Consider the following 17,056-nt stretch of genomic DNA (forward strand, 5'->3'; position numbering starts at 1 on the left):
CAACGAGCAACTCACAAACCACCTTGAATTTCACCATCTTCTAGACAGCACTCAATCAGGATTAAAAAAGAACCACTTCAACGAAACAGCTCTCATTGCGGTCACCACCAACATTCGAATCATCCTGGACAGAGGAGAAACAGTGGCCATCATCCTACTCAATCTCTCAGTGGCCTTCGACAGTGTCTTTCATAAGACCCTCATCAGAAGACTCCACGAGATTGACATATAAGGATCTGCTTTCAAATGAATCTGTACCTTCATCACAGGAACGACTCAAAGGGTCAGGGTGCCACCCTTCACATCTGAGAACAAGTAATTGATATGCTGAGTCCCACAGGGATCGTCCTTCAGCCCCACCCTTTTCAACATATGCATGACACAGCTCGCCAACATCATCTGATCACAAGACATCACCATCATCTCCTACGCCAATGACGCCCAAATCATCCTCTCTCTGACGGAAAAGACAACCACCACCAGGACCAACTTCACCAACTGCATGACCATGGTAGCAGACTTGATGCAAACTAACTGCCTGCAGCTCAACTCCAACAAGACAGAAGTACTGGTCTTTAGCACCAAGACCTTCCCATGGAACTCGACCTGGTGGACATCGGAGCTTGGACCAATACCCACAGACCATACAAGAAATCTAAGGATCATCCTAGACGACAAGCTCAACATGACAGGTCAAGTTAATGCAGCATCCACCTCCTGCTTCCCCTTCCTCTGTATGCTATGAAAGGTATTCAAATGGTTGCCTCAGAACACCATATGGACCATAACACAAACACTCATCATCAGCAGGCTGGACGATGACAGCACTCTTTAAAGCTGGAATGACCAAAGAACTCCTAACCAGAATCCAGATCACCCAGCACACCGCTGCAGCACTCATACTTGATCTCTCACCCCACACCCCATCATACTACAGCTCAAGAAGCTTCACTGGCTTCCCATTTACAGCACAGTTATTAGAAATGGGGTAGCCAATTCTACGGGGGGTAGCATGGTGCAGAGCGGGCAGGCCAAACTCCTGAGGACATGTGTGAAGCACCCATGCAGTACACACAGACGACACACAAGGCACACCACAAAAAGAGACACAACACCAGTGTTGATGAAAAAGAATAACTCTCATATTGTCTCCAATCTGCAACAGAGATCACAGTAATCACAATGTTGCGCCAACTGGCGCCAGGGCAATACATACAAGGGGGATTATTTACAGGGTAACTGAAAAGAAGAAACAGGTAAGTCCATTAGTTCCAGGGCTGAAATAAAAACTTAAAGCGTTAACCTTAGGCGTAAAAGCACATTAGGCATGGCATCAGCATCCCCTGCAAAAAGGAACATTAAGCACCCAGTATTAACATCAGGCATAGGCCTAAATCATGGGGCAGGAAACACAGTGCACATAGAAAAAGAGAAATGGAATAGAACATCAGCATTATAAACGTGAGGGGAAGAACCACTAGGCATCAGCCTTTGGGCATGTCAGCATAAAATAAAATATATGGGGTAAGAGCATAGCATGACTGGCATTAGCATAAATCGTAATTAACTTTAGGCCCCATCATATAGGCAGAACACAGGGCCTGAAAACCTTATCATGTACCCCAGGCCCACGGTGCATACCAACATTGGTGCAAGTCACATTGACCTAAAGTAGACCATGCATGAACAACCATGTGGGCATGGCGGGGGCGTAAACCTGCTTAACCTTGTGCGACAGGCATCAGGGGCATAACTGCACTCCTACTTCCACATTAGGGATGACCACCAGCATTAGGCCTGGAGCCTCCTCCTGGGCCCAACATGACAATGCCCACTGTCCAGCGGGGCTGTTGTGAACAGCACTGTTCAGTCGTGGTTAGGGTGGAACCCCTCTTCCGGGACTCGGGTAATAGAAATATGCACAACGTCGCAGGTGCCCGCTGCCAGGCAGGGCACCTGTAAAATCAGTCCGGTCCCCGGGGGCGGGCACTGACCTTGTGCCCCGACATACCCCCCAACCACAGAACGGCAGGGCCACACTCACCAGGCTCCTCTTGCGCGGCTCCCTGGTGTCCTTGCGGGCAGGAAGGGCACCGACAATGTGCCCCGGCAGTCCACACCCGCTCCTCTCCTCGTTCGGGCTCTGTATTAGCTGCAGGGCTCACTCACCACCTGGAGCCCTGCGGACATCGGGCTGCCCTCTCTGGCGCCTTCAGGCCGCCGCCGCTACTTGGCTCTCCCCCTGGGTCCCTCCCCTTGGGGGCCCGGGACTTCAACAGGCAGCAGGGATTTTCACCGTGGAGGGGGGCAGACACAGACAGAGTGCCTCGAGGCCCCCCCTCCGCCCTCACCAGACGATCGCAGCACTGTGGGGCCCTCCCCAGCCACTCCGGCTTCTTCCTGGCCTGCCAGCCAATCGGTGCGCGGCTTCCTTGGGGGCGGGCTGATGACACGGCCGGCGCCCCGGTTGCTGGGGCAACACCTCTCTCACGCTACCAGGGCCTAGCGCGGCCCTTGCGGACACCGCAGCGGCCCTCCCTTCACTCCGGGGGCCGCAGCGGGATGCCAGGTCACGCAGTCATCTTCCTCTCGGGCGCGGATCCCGGCCCGACACGGCTGGCGGCGGTGGTGAGTTTGGCAATCTAGAAGGGCGGGGTGGCCTCCCACCTTCTTTAAGTAAGCAGCCCTCCCTCTCTCCGGCCGCACGCGGTGTAGGGTAGCGAAAATTTTTGGGAAAATGGGCCAAGTCCAACAACATTCAATTCAAACTTCTCACACACACATACAAAGCCCTACACAACACAGGGCAGAATATCTGAACAGCCCCAAACACTTTCACTAACCCACCGGACACCTTCTCTCTGCCTCACTCTCACTCGCACACTCTACCCACTTCCGCAAAAGCAAATCTGGAGATCGCTCACTCTCCTACATCGCACCCAAGATTTGTAACGACTGTCCTCAACACATCAGAGCCGCCTCCTCACTTCTTGAGTATAGCACCTTGGGGACCACACACCTACACCCCTGCCCAAGCACCTGGATACCCTCTATAGTGATTAGTGTGCTATACAAATCAATACAACTTAATATAACATAATATCCAGAGGCCCATCTGCATGGGATTCTAGTAGTGGGGAAACCGCAGAATGTCTGTACAAAAAAGGGTTCCCAAGAAAACTCAACACTCTTGCCTTCTTACTGGGATTATCTGCCTGAGAGGATCCACTAACAGTCTCAAAAGTCACTAATCTATCATTTTACTGAGACAACTAAGTAATATATTTGAGTTTCTGACCATCTCTAAGGCATGGTGGCAAATGAGAGTTAAGACGGTCACAAGCCATGAAAATTAAGCTGCTCACTGCCTGATTCATAGGCTGCACTTCGGTATTCACTGCGGAATAACCCATATCATGGACACTTAAGTGGGTGTCCTCTTTAGTAGACTCCTGCTTACTGTCCTTTCTGAGGAAGAGCTGGATCTCTCTAACTCCTGAATCCCATCATGAGGCAGCTTCAGTTTACGCAAGCCGCTTTTATCTGTGCCTTCCTTATCCTACAAGCATGACATTTTGGATAGCAGTCAAGTAGAGGAAGTGGGGCACTCAAAGAAAAACCAGCACCTTAAGATTCAGTACAAAAAAAGATGATAATACCTATCCTAAAACCCAAAACAAACTTTCTATCTCTGTTAAATATTTTATGTTTTGTTTCAAAAGTAATATGCCCAAGAAGTATACCCTGTACTAGAAAAATTAAGCTAACCGCCTTTTAAACCGTGTTGGAAAAGTTCCCAGCATGGTGACAGACTTGCACCTTTGCCATGAATGCCCCAACCACAATGATACCTGGATCCCTGGCACTGTCTTTTGGTTATGGGTGAACATGGATCATGCGTGTGTGCCATGACCTCTGTCTGTCTCACGGTAATGCTGTCTGCTTAGACCTGGAAGGGCGCACCAACTGCTACCCTCATGAAGGAAGAGGGCTAATGCCCTTACTTCGAGTTAAGTGACAGGAGCCCGGTGGTGGCAGCATACATATTTTGAGTTGAGTAGAAGCATTAATGTCAACAGTTCTTTTTTTCATTTGCGTAACTGAAATTGGGCCTGCAGGCTCACTTGTGTAAATGTCTTTGGCTTGGCACTGTACTTAATTCACCCGTGGCCTGCAGGGATTGTATGCAGCACCAGACAGCGCGTGACACTTGGTTCTGTGTGCTGGGTTTCATGTGTGTGCCTGTGCGTGAAGCATAACATGAAGACAAGTGTATTCCCTTTTGTATGCCCAGGGCCTCGAGAGGCGAGGGCTCCATCCACCAGATAGGAGATATGTATTGCTGATATTTGTGAGGGAAGGGCTGGGACACACTCACACTAAAGAGAGAAGAGCAGAGCACCCTCTGAGCATATCAAAGGGCTTTTTGATTCCAGGAAGAGTTACCGGTCAGACAGGTTTGGGCTCATTGTCGGGAAAATGGTGGAGCTAATAAGTTTGGCACTACCAGGGAGGCTTGATAGAGAGGAAGGGTTAGTCCTTTAAATTTTAAGAGGCATATTTCAGTGGAGTCTTACAGCCAAGTGTGATCCCATATTAGTCCCACAGCTTGTTTTGTGTATAACTTAGAATTGAAGCTATTCCTGCTGCTGCGGACTGTCACTTTGGTCAAGGGCTATACGGAGGAGAAAGCACCTGAAAGAAGCTAACACCCCCAAAACGAATTTCAAAGGCCATACACTAAATCACAAATGTGTTTGGATGTGGACTATAAACTTAGGGGCATGAGCCCCATAGTTGGTTAAACAGCGCTGTCTCATCAGGAGAGGGAAAAGCACCAAGAATTCTTGCTGCCAGAAAAGGAGTGGGGACCAAGGTCTGCTAGTCTCCAATCTGGGATAGGGGCCCCCACTGAGGAGCCAAGAATACTCGTCCTGTTCCTGAAGCACCAGCTTTCTGCCTGCATGTCAAGGTCTTTGTGCCTTGTGAGAAGGACAGAGCCAGGAGGGAGCGAGGCTCAGGGGGGGCCTTGGTGATTGGATCCAGATGAGCATGGTGATGTGCCCAGTCCAGATGGGACCAGTGTTGTGAGAGAATCATCCGCTCTCTTGCGGAAGTTGGTAACCCCCTTTGGGCTGCTGTGAAATCGATGATCATTGGCAAATGCCGCAGACCTTATTGGGGCCGCGGCATGTGTCTGTGAGTCCTTTATACCAGTGGCTGGTCACTGAGACTATTGGGGCCGTCACCGAGAGAATCCAGCTGATTAGGACTGCCACCTGTATCTGAACTTTTATGCCAGGAGAGGCCATTAAGACCATTGGGGGGATCATCGTGTCAGAGGAGTCTACGCAACTAGCTGAGGGACTCAGGAACAAGTCCAGAAGCTGGCTTCACCAACGTACCAACAGGAATAGCAGAAAAGAAGTCGCTTCATTCAGAAGCCATTGCCGTAGGCCACCGCCTCAGCACACTAATCCCACTGATCATGGGAAGGGCATGGTGTGTGCTGCTTGTTGTGGAGCAAGGGGAGATAAGTACCCTGGTTCCTAGACTCTTCCGGTCCATGAGATACTTGTTTTAGCTCAGAGATTTTCCACCTGGAAAGCTCAGAACTTTCAAGGGCAAAGTCAGATTGTGCTGAACACTGCTAGTGCAGGGAGCACCTGGGTCACCGCCTAAAATTCATCAGGGACCCAGAATATAACATGGAGGAGGAAACAGTGACTGAGAGGACCCACAGGGGGAAGCACTGCCCAAATGTGTGTGTATATATATATATATATATATATATATATATATATATATATATATATATATATATATATATATATATATATATATATATATATATACATACGTCAGGTCTTTAGCAGATGGACTACATTTACCATGATGCCATGCCTGCCTACGCCCATTGGGGTGGGACTGTTATCAGCAAATACTAAGTTCCTATGTTATGTGGATGCCTCTTTGTGTTAATTGCAGGTCGGTAATCAAGGGCTACGGTTTGAAACGTTTGGCATCCTGCATTTACGAACGCTGCACAGGCTGTGGTGTTGGCAACTGCTGGAGATGGTGTGTGGAAACCCTTCCTGATGTGACCTTTCCATTTGGAGACTCCCTTTGTTTTTGATGTTTAGCGGCTTGTCCGGCCGCAGAATGGTCCCGCTGCTGTATCATGGCGGATCCTGATGCTCATGATTACGGGCGCGTATCGGGAGTGGAAGGGGCCTCATCGCTGGACCATATTGGTCTGACACACTGCGGTCATCACGCAAGCGCTCTCCCACTTGGGCTTATATTTTGACACTGTGAGGCATCCAAGCCACTGGGTTATATTTGGAATGTCAGGTCTTTAGCAGATGGACTACATTTACCATGATGCAATGCCTGCCTACACCCATTGGGGTGGGACTGTTATCAGCAAATAAAAACTTCCTATGTTATGTGGATGCCTCTTTGTGTTAATTGCAGGTCAGTGATCAAGGGCTACAGCTTGAAATGTTTGGCATTCTTCAATTACGAACGCTACGCAGGCTGTGGTGGTGGCAACTGCCGGAGATGGGGAGCGAAAACCCTTCCTGGTGTGACCTTTCCATTTGGAGACTCCCTTTGTTTTATATATATATATATATATATATATATATATATATATATATATATATATATATATATATATATATATATATATATATATATATATATATATATATATATATATATATATATGTATATATATATATTCGTACACAAAAGGTTGCCCTTGAGGAGCCGCCACATACAGAGGGGTTACAGCGCAAATCGCCACAGGTAGCTCCGTTGACAGCATGCCCCACAGCTCTCCATGATGCCATACGCGTTTCAAGCGTGTTTGCCGCTCTTGTTCACTGGCTGACAATGACGAAGGAAGCAGGCTCATTGAAACCAATTAATTTATTTGAATAACGAGTCCCGCCCATGTGGGCGTTTTACAGGCATTCTGGTCATGGTAGTCCCAAAATAATGCCATGACTCCCAGTTTCTTACAAAACAAGTGTGCTGCTGCCTTTCGTCATTAAAATATAACTGTCCTTGTTAGGTGAGGAGCGATGATTGCACCACTGTCCACAGCGCCAATATCTGCCTGTGGCTGAGGCCCCCTCTGTTCCAAAAAGAGTCCATGAATCACAGCTCTCAGGATCCGCAAACAGCGGCAGGGCAGCTTCGCGACCGAGCCAGCCGCTCATAAATTCGTACACAAAAGGTTGCCCTTGAGGAGCCGCCACATACAGAGGGGTTACAGCGCAAATCGCCACAGGTAGCTCCGTTGACAGCATGCCCCACAGCTCTCCCATGATGCCATACGCGTTTCGAGCGTGTTTGCCGCTCTTGTTCACTGGCTGACAATGACGAAGGAAGCAGGCTCATTGAAACCAATTAATTTATTTGAATAACGAGTCCCGCCCATGTGGGCGTTTTACAGGCATTCTGGTCGTGGTAGTCCCAAAATAATGCCATGACTCCCGGTTTCTTACAAAACAAGTGTGCTGCTGCCTTTCGCCATTAAAATATAACTGTCCTTGTTAGGTGAGGAGCGATGATTGCACCACTGTCCACAGCGCCAATATCTGCCTGTGGCTGAGGCCCCCTCTGTTCCAAAAAGAGTCCATGAATCACAGCTCTCAGGATCCGCAAACAGCGGCAGGGCAGCTCCGCGACCGAGCCAGCCGCTCATAAATTCGTACACAAAAGGTTGCCCTTGAGGAGCCGCCACATACAGAGGGGTTACAGCGCAAATCGCCACAGGTAGCTCCGTTGACAGCATGCCCCACAGCTCTCCCATGATGCCATACGCGTTTCGAGCGTGTTTGCCGCTCTTGTTCACTGGCTGACAATGACGAAGGAAGCAGGCTCATTGAAACCAATTAATTTATTTGAATAACGAGTCCTGCCCATGTGGGCGTTTTACAGGCATTCTGGTCGTGGTAGTCCCAAAATAATGCCATGACTCCCGGTTTCTTACAAAACAAGTGTGCTGCTGCCTTTCGCCATTAAAATATTACTGTCCTTGTTAGGTGAGGAGCGATGATTGCACCACTGTCCACAGCGCCAATATCTGCCTGTGGCTGAGGCCCCCTATGTTCCAAAAAGAGTCCATGAATCACAGCTCTCAGGATCCGCAAACAGCGGCAGGGCAGCTCCGCGACCGAGCCAGCCGCTCATAAATTCGTACACAAAAGGTTGCCCTTGCGGAGCCGCCACATACAGAGGGGTTACAGCCCAAATCGCCACAGGTAGCTCCGTTGACAGCATGCCCCACAGCTCTCCATGATGCCATACGCGTTTCGAGCGTGTTTGCCGCTCTTGTTCACTGGCTGACAATGACAAAGGAAGCAGGCTCATTGAAACCAATTAATTTATTTTAATAACGAGTCCCGCCCATGTGGGCGTTTTACAGGCATTCTGGTCGTGGTAGCCCCAAAATAATGCCATGACTCCCGGTTTCTTACAAAACAAGTGTGCTGCTGCCTTTCGTCATTAAAATATAACTGTCCTTGTTAGGTGATGAGCGATGATTGCACCACTGTCCACAGCGCCAATATCTGCCTGTGGCTGAGGCCCCCTCTGTTCCAAAAAGAGTCCATGAATCACAGCTCTCAGGATCCGCAAACAGCGGCAGGGCAGCTCCGCGACCGAGCCAGCCGCTTATCAATTTGTACACAAAAGGTTGCCCTTGAGGAGCCGCGACATACAGAGGGGTTACAGCGCAAATCGCCACAGGTAGCTCCGTTGACAGCATGCCCCACAGCTCTCCATGATGCCATACACGTTTCGAGCGTGTTTGCCGCTCTTGTTCACTGGCTGACAATGACGAAGGAAGCAGGCTCATTGAAACCAATTAATTTATTTGAATAACGAGTCCCGCCCATGTGGGCGTTTTACAGGCATTCTGGTCGTGGTAGTCCCAAAATATTGCCATCGATGATTGCCCTGCCCCTGTTTGCGGATCCTGAGAGCTGTGATTCATGGACTCTTTTTGGAACAGAGGGGGCCTCAGCCACAGGCAGATATTGGCGCTGTGGACAGTGGTGCAATCATCGCTCCTCACCTAACAAGGACAGTTATATTTTAATGGCAAAAGGCAGCAGCACACTTGTTTTGTAAGAAACCAGGAGTCATGGCATTATTTTGGGACTACCATGACCAGAATGCCTGTAAAACGCCCACATGGGCGGGACTCGTTATTCAAATAAATTAATTGGTTTCAATGAGCCTGCTTCCTTCGTCATTGTCAGCCAGTGAACAAGAGCGGCAAACACGCTCGAAACGCGTATGGCATCATGGAGAGCTGTGGGGCATGCTGTCAACGGAGCTACCTGTGGTGATTTGCGCTGTAACCCCTCTGTATGTGGCGGCTCCTGAAGGGCAACCTTTTGTGTACGAATTTATGAGCGGCTGGCTCGGTCGCGGAGCAGCCCTGCCGCTGTTTGCGGATCCTGAGAGCTGTGATTCATGGACTCTTTTTGGAACAGAGGGGGCCTCAGCCACAGGCAGATATTGGCGCTGTGGACAGTGGTGCAATCATCGCTCCTCACCTAACAAGGACAGTTATATTTTAATGACGAAAGGCAGCAGCACACTTGTTTTGTAAGAAACCGGGAGTCATGGTATTATTTTGGGACTACCACGACCAGAATGCCTGTAAAACGCCCACATGGGCGGGACTCGTTATTCAAATAAATTAATTGGTTTCAATGAGCCTGCTTCCTTCGTCATTGTCAGCCAGTGAACAAGAGCGGCAAACACGCTCGAAACACGTATGGCATCATGGAGAGCTGTGGGGCATGCTGTCAACGGAGCTACCTGTGGCGATTTGCGCTGTAACCCCTCTGTATGTGGCGGCTCCTCAAGGGCAACCTTTTGTGTACGAATTTATGAGCGGCTGGCTCGGTCGCGGAGCTGCCCTGCCGCTGTTTGCGGATCCTGAGAGCTGTGATTCATGGACTCTTTTTGGAACAGAGGGGGCCTCAGCCACAGGCAGATATTTGCGCTGTGGACAGTGGTTCAATCATCGCTCCTCACCTAACAAGGACAGTTATATTTTAATGACGAAAGGCAGCAGCACACTTGTTTTGTAAGAAACCGGGAGTCATGGCATTATTTTGGGACTACCACGACCAGAATGCCTGTAAAACGCCCACATGGGCGGGACTCGTTATTCAAATAAATTAATTGGTTTCAATGAGCCTGCTTCCTTCGTCATTGTCAGCCAGTGAACAAGAGCGGCAAACACGCTCGAAACGTGTATGGCATCATGGAGAGCTGTGGGGCATGCTGTCAACGGAGCTACCTGTGGCGATTTGCGCTGTAACCCCTCTGTATGTGGCGGCTCCTCAAGGGCAACCTTTTGTGTACGAATTTATGAGCGGCTGGCTCGGTCGCGAAGCTGCCTTGCCGCTGTTTGCGGATCCTGAGAGCTGTGATTCATGGACTCTTTTTGGAACAGAGGGGGCCTCAGCCACAGGCAGATATTGGCGTTGTGGACAGTGGTGCAATCATCGCTCCTCACCTAACAAGGACAGTTATATTTTAATGACGAAAGGCAGCAGCACACTTGTTTTGTAAGAAACCGGGAGTCATGGCATTATTTTGGGACTACCACGACCAGAATGCCTGTAAAACGCCCACATGGGCGGGACTCGTTATTCAAATAAATTAATTGGTTTCAATGAGCCTGCTTCCTTCGTCATTGTCAGCCAGTGAACAAGAGCGGCAAACACGCTCGAAACGCGTATGGCATCATGGAGAGCTGTGGGGCATGCTGCCAACGGAGCTACCTGTGGCGATTTGCGCTGTAACCCCTCTGTATGTGGCGGCTCCTCAAGGGCAACCTTTTGTGTACGAATTTATGAGCGGCTGGCTCGGTCGCGGAGCTGCCCTGCCGCTGTTTGCGGATCCTGAGAGCTGTGATTCATGGACTCTTTTTGGAACAGAGGGGGCCTCAGCCACAGGCAGATATTTGCGCTGTGGACAGTGGTTCAATCATCGCTCCTCACCTAACAAGGACAGTTATATTTTAATGACGAAAGGCAGCAGCACACTTGTTTTGTAAGAAACCGGGAGTCATGGCATTATTTTGGGACTACCACGACCAGAATGCCTGTAAAACGCCCACATGGGCGGGACTCGTTTTTCAAATAAATTAATTGGTTTCAATGAGCTTGCTTCCTTCGTCATTGTCAGCCAGTGAACAAGAGCGGCAAACACGCTCGAAACGTGTATGGCATCATGGAGAGCTGTGGGGCATGCTGTCAACGGAGCTACCTGTGGCGATTTGCGCTGTAACCCCTCTGTATGTGGCGGCTCCTCAAGGGCAACCTTTTGTGTACGAATTTATGAGCGGCTGGCTCGGTCGCGAAGCTGCCCTGCCGCTGTTTGCGGATCCTGAGAGCTGTGATTCATGGACTCTTTTTGGAACAGAGGGGGCCTCAGCCACAGGCAGATATTGGCGCTGTGGACAGTGGTGCAATCATCGCTCCTCACCTAACAAGGACAGTTATATTTTAATGACGAAAGGCAGCAGCACACTTGTTTTGTAAGAAACCGGGAGTCATGGCATTATTTTGGGACTACCGCGACCAGAATGCCTGTAAAACGCCCACATGGGCGGGACTCGTTATTCAAATAAATTAATTGGTTTCAATGAGCCTGCTTCCTTCGTCATTGTCAGCCAGTGAACAAGAGCGGCAAACACGCTCGAAACGCGTATGGCATCATGGAGAGCTGTGGGGCATGCTGTCAACGGAGCTACCTGTGGCGATTTGCACTGTAACCCCTCTGTATGTGGCGGCTCCTCAAGGGCAACCTTTTGTGTACGAATTTATGAGCGGCTGGCTCGGTCGCGGAGCTGCCCTGCCGCTGTTTGCAGGTCCTGAGAGCTGTGATTCATGGACTCTTTTTGGAACAGAGGGGGCCTCAGCCACAGGCAGATATTGGCGCTGTGGACAGTGGTGCAATCATTGCTCCTCACCTAACAAGGACAGTTATATTTTAATGACGAAAGGCAGCAGCACACTTGTTTTGTAAGAAACCGGGAGTCATGGCATTATTTTGGGACTACCACGACCAGAATGCCTGTAAAACGCCCACATGGGCGGGACTCGTTATTCAAATAAATTAATTGGTTTCAATGAGCCTGCTGCCTTCGTCATTGTCAGCCAGTGAACAAGAGCGGCAAACACGCTCGAAACGCATATGGCATCATGGACAGCTGTGGGGCATGCTGTCAACGGAGCTACCTGTGGCGATTTGCGCTGTAACCCCTCTGTATGTGGCGGCTCCTCAAGGGCAATCTTTTGTGTACGAATTTATGAGCGGCTGGCTCGGTCGCGGAGCTGCCCTGCCGCTGTTTGCGGATCCTGAGAGCTGTGATTCATGGACTCTTTTTGGAACAGAGGGGGCCTCAGCCACAGGCAGATATTGGCGTTGTGGACAGTGGTGCAATCATCGCTCCTCACCTAACAAGGACAGTTATATTTTAATGACGAAAGGCAGCAGCACACTTGTTTTGTAAGAAACCGGGAGTCATGGCATTATTTTGGGACTACCACGACCAGAATGCCTGTAAAACGCCCACATGGGCGGGACTCGTTATTCAAATAAATTAATTGGTTTCAATGAGCCTGCTTCCTTCGTCATTGTCAGCCAGTGAACAAGAGCGGCAAACACGCTCGAAACGCGTATGGCATCATGGAGAGCTGTGGGGCATGCTGCCAACGGAGCTACCTGTGGCGATTTGCGCTGTAACCCCTCTGTATGTGGCGGCTCCACAAGGGCAACCTTTTGTGTACCAATTTATGAGCGGCTGGCTCGGTCGCGGAGCTGCCCTGCCGCTGTTTGCGGATCCAGAGAGTTGTGATTCATGGACTCTTTTTGGAACAGAGGGGGCCTCAGCCACAGGCAGATATTGGCGCTGTGGTCAGTGGTGCAATCATCGCTCGTCACCTAACAAGGACAGTTATATTTTAATGACGAAAGGCAGCAGCACACTTGTTTTGTAAGAAACCGGGAGTCATGGCATTATTTTGGGACTACCACGACCAGAATGCCTGTAAAACGCCCACATGTGCGGGACTCGTTATTCAAATAAATTAATTGGTTTCAATGAGCCTGCTTCCTTCGTCATTGTCAGCCAGTGAACAAGAGCGGCAAACACGCTCGAAACACGTATGGCATCATGGAGAGCTGTGGGGCATGCTGTCAACGGAGCTACCTGTGGCGATTTGCGCTGTAACCCCTCTGTATGTGGCGGCTCCTCAAGGGCAACCTTTTGTGTACAAATTTATGAGCGGCTGGCTCGGTCGCGGAGCTGCCCTGCCGCTGTTTGCGGATCCTGAGAGCTGTGATTCATGGACTCTTTTTGGAACAGAGGGGGCCTCAGCCACAGGCAGATATTGGCGCTGTGGACAGTGGTGCAATCATCGCTCCTCACCTAACAAGGACAGTTATATTTTAATGACGAAAGGCAGCAGCACACTTGTTTTGTAAGAAACCGGGAGTCATGGCATTATTTTGGGACTACCACGACCAGAATGCCTGTAAAACGCGCACATGGGCGGGACTCGTTATTCAAATAAATTAATTGGTTTCAATGAGCCTGCTTCCTTCGTCATTGTCAGCCAGTGAACAAGAGCGGCAAACGCGCTCGAAACGCGTATGGCATCATGGAGAGCTGTGGGGCATGCTGTCAACGGAGCTACCTGTGGCGATTTGCGCTGTAACCCCTCTGTATGGGGCGGCTCCTCAAGGGCAACCTTTTGTGTACGAATATATATATATATATATATATATATATATATATATATATATATATATATATATATAATTCAGCAATGTTGGTTAGAGCTGGAGCGCTCAACAGCGGGTGCGTGCGCCGGACCAACCACAGGTCAAATTCAATTTTTTCCAAAAATTGCGCCGCACTCAGGAACTTGTTATAGTTATTATTTATTCGGCAAACTCCAAAGCAGGTCTGTCACACCAACGCGTTTCGGGCTCACGCCCTTTCTCACGGTGGGTGGCACTACTTCTGTTTCTACTTAAAAGGCTTTGCATCATGGTCTACATTCCCTGGACTTCTGGGACTTGTAGTTTATACATTCTACTTTATACAAAGTGACACCTTTTGTGACAGTTATATATATTTTGTTAATCACAGTTTCTTGCACATCATTATTACAATTAACACCCAATTGTTATAATGTATATATATCGTATAAACATCAATTTTAGGCATAGTACCTAATTGCAGTTAGTTTACAAGTTTATATGAGTGAACTTGCTTTTTTACGCATGGAACGGCTACAAAGTCTAAGATCAAGTACACAAAGACAGGATCGGGAAACGAACAGACAAAACCCTCCAAGAGCAGAAGGAGGAAGAACAGAAGATGGGGATGACATGGCCCAAAAAACCAAACCCACATACAGGCGCAACAGGAGGAGGTAAATCCCACACCAAAAGTGCAAAACACAGTTATAAATCTTTCAAACATGGATTTGAATGTTGAAGAACTAAAAACTTTGGAACTGGGACTCTCATTTTGTAAAGAGACAAATTTTAATTACACCGACACCAGGATAGACCTCTACCATTTCACTCGGAAATTAAAACTAAACAAGTATTTTACAAACCAAAAAGAAAAAACTCTAGATCATCAAGAGAAAACAATCAATCCCGCACCAACAATTGGTTTGAATGTAGAGGACATGGATTTTCTGAGAGACATGACTGAGGTAGAACTAGACCTGGCAGAAAGAGTTTTGAGTGGTGCACAAGCAGGAGTATTGGCTAATCTGTCAATCTATGCATCAGAACCTTCCCCCTTCAGACCCAAATCAGTCTTCTACCCACCGATGCCAAAAGACAACATTGATGTTTTTGCTGAAAGGGTGATCAAAGACCTCAAAATCTTGGCTTTGGAGAGCAGTACAACTTTCAATAAAAAAATCAAATGATTATAGAATGAAATATGAAAAAGGGATGGATAAAATAAAACAACGCCAAGACATTGTAATCCGCAGTACCGACAAAGGGGGCAATATAGTCCTTTGGCCGCTGGACATGTACAATCACGAGGCGTTGCAACAACTACAAGATAGACAATGCTACATAAGAATCAATAGCTCCAACCTTGTTAACACCAAAGAGAGATACCACAGAAGTCTGTACGATTGGAGAAGTAAAGGCCTTTTGACAAGCCGGAATTTACTTTCCTAAAAAATGACCATCCAATAACCCCCCCAACTCTACCTGCTACCAAAGATCCATAAGAACATTGACTGTCCCCCTGGTAGACCTATCATCTCAGCCATAGGAAGTCTCTTTGAGAATACCAGTAAATTCATAGATTACTTTTTACAGCTGCTGGTACAGGCTCTACTAGCATTCCTGAAAGACTCTGGAGATTTTCTATGTAAAATTTATGACTTTGCATGGCAACCGGACTTTGTATTTGTAACATTAGACGTTCAAAGCCTCTATACCAGTATCAGACATGTAGATGGTCTAAATGCCATGAAACACTTTTTGGGTTGTCGCAATATCACACTACATCAACACACCATGATGTTGGTACAGATGGCGGAATGGTGCTTGGCAAACAACACTTTCACATACAATAAACACCTTTACCAACAGACACTGGGTGCGGCCATGGGTACTTGCTTCGCCCCAAGTTATGCTAATTTGCATATGGGCTGGTGGGAGGAGCAAGTACTCATAGCCCAACACAACCACACATACCTCAACCACATTGTTTTGTATAAGAGGTACATAGATGACATCTTTATGGTGTGGAAGGGGAGTGAAGAAAGTGCACATGATTTTGTTAAAGTGATCAATGATAACAGCCTAAACCTGAAGTTTACATGCACCACAGATCCCACCAGAATCACATTTCTAGACTTAAAGGTTTTCCAGGTTGATGGAAGGATTGAATCTAGAACATATAGGAAAGAGACGGCGGGTAACACTATCCTACACGCCACCAGTTTCCACCCAGTCAAGCTGAAGGAGAGCATTCCATATGCGGAATGCATGAAAAGAAATTGTAGTCTAGAAACTGATTTACGTGAAAACACAGAAAGCCTCTTTTCTAGATTAAGAGAAAGAGGATACAAAGAAAAGACACTAGATCAAGCCAAGCAAAAGAGTGAAAAACTTACTCGACAGGAATTACTAAAAGAGAAACCAAAAGCAGTAGCTGACTGTAGTGATAGCAAACCCTTCACTCCTAGAATGATCACAGGGTACAGCAAACACCATAGGGACCTTCGCAGAATCATGTACAAGCATTGGCCACTTATCAAAATTGACCCCACCATCGGACATAAGTGTGCTAAATTACCTCAGCTAACTTTCCGCAGAGCAATTTCAATGCGACAAGAATTGGTTAACAATGCACCCACTGTGAACAAAAATATGAACAAGAACATAAACTTGTTAGATGCCCAGAAAGGTTTCTTTAAGTGCTCAAAATGTAAGGCCTGCCTACATGGAGTTAATACTAAAACAGTAGAATTCCCATTCAGGAAAATGCCCTACAAAATCAGAGAACACTATACTTGTAAGACTGACCACGCAGTATATGTGCTCAGCTGTACCTGTAAGAAACTATATGTGGGAAGTACAATCCATCCAGTCCATGTCAGGATCTTGCAGCACCTGCTTGCCATCAGTAATGATGATCCGACTTACCCCTTTGCAAGACACATAAATGCACACCACAGTGGGAACAAAGAAGACCTGACGTATTTTGTCATTGATAGTGTGGCACAAAAACCAAGAGGCGGAAATAGACTACAAGCACTTAGACGCTTAGAGTCCAGATACATCATTCAGCTAAACTCGAAGATACCCAATGGCCACAACGCTGACAAAGCACTCAGTGTCCACCTTTAAACTGTGTACTCTATTTATAAAGCGAACTCCTTCAGCCTTTCCTCGCGCGTAACACATTTCCCATGGATCTGCTTAACATCTAGCTTCACCATCTTTAAACGTAGTTTTTAAT

At 48.0% G+C, this 17,056-nt stretch overlaps 1 protein-coding gene across 2 annotated transcripts in view; it reads left to right on the forward strand.

Annotated features, from left to right (window-relative positions):
• The first annotated feature begins 2,433 nt into the window (after positions 1–2,433).
• Positions 2,434–17,056, forward strand: part of LOC144768613 (nucleoside diphosphate kinase A-like) — a 162,309-nt gene continuing 147,686 nt past the window's right edge. The window contains exon 1 of one of the 2 annotated variants that reach the window (XM_078652411.1): positions 2,434–2,628. The gene's annotated coding sequence lies outside the window, so the exon portion shown is untranslated. The remainder of the gene's footprint in view (positions 2,629–17,056) is intronic. The other variant, XM_078652414.1, reaches the window with a different exon arrangement.

The sequence above is a fragment of the Lissotriton helveticus genome, chromosome 7, assembly GCF_964261635.1.
Source record: "Lissotriton helveticus chromosome 7, aLisHel1.1, whole genome shotgun sequence".
NCBI lineage: Eukaryota > Metazoa > Chordata > Amphibia > Caudata > Salamandridae > Lissotriton > Lissotriton helveticus.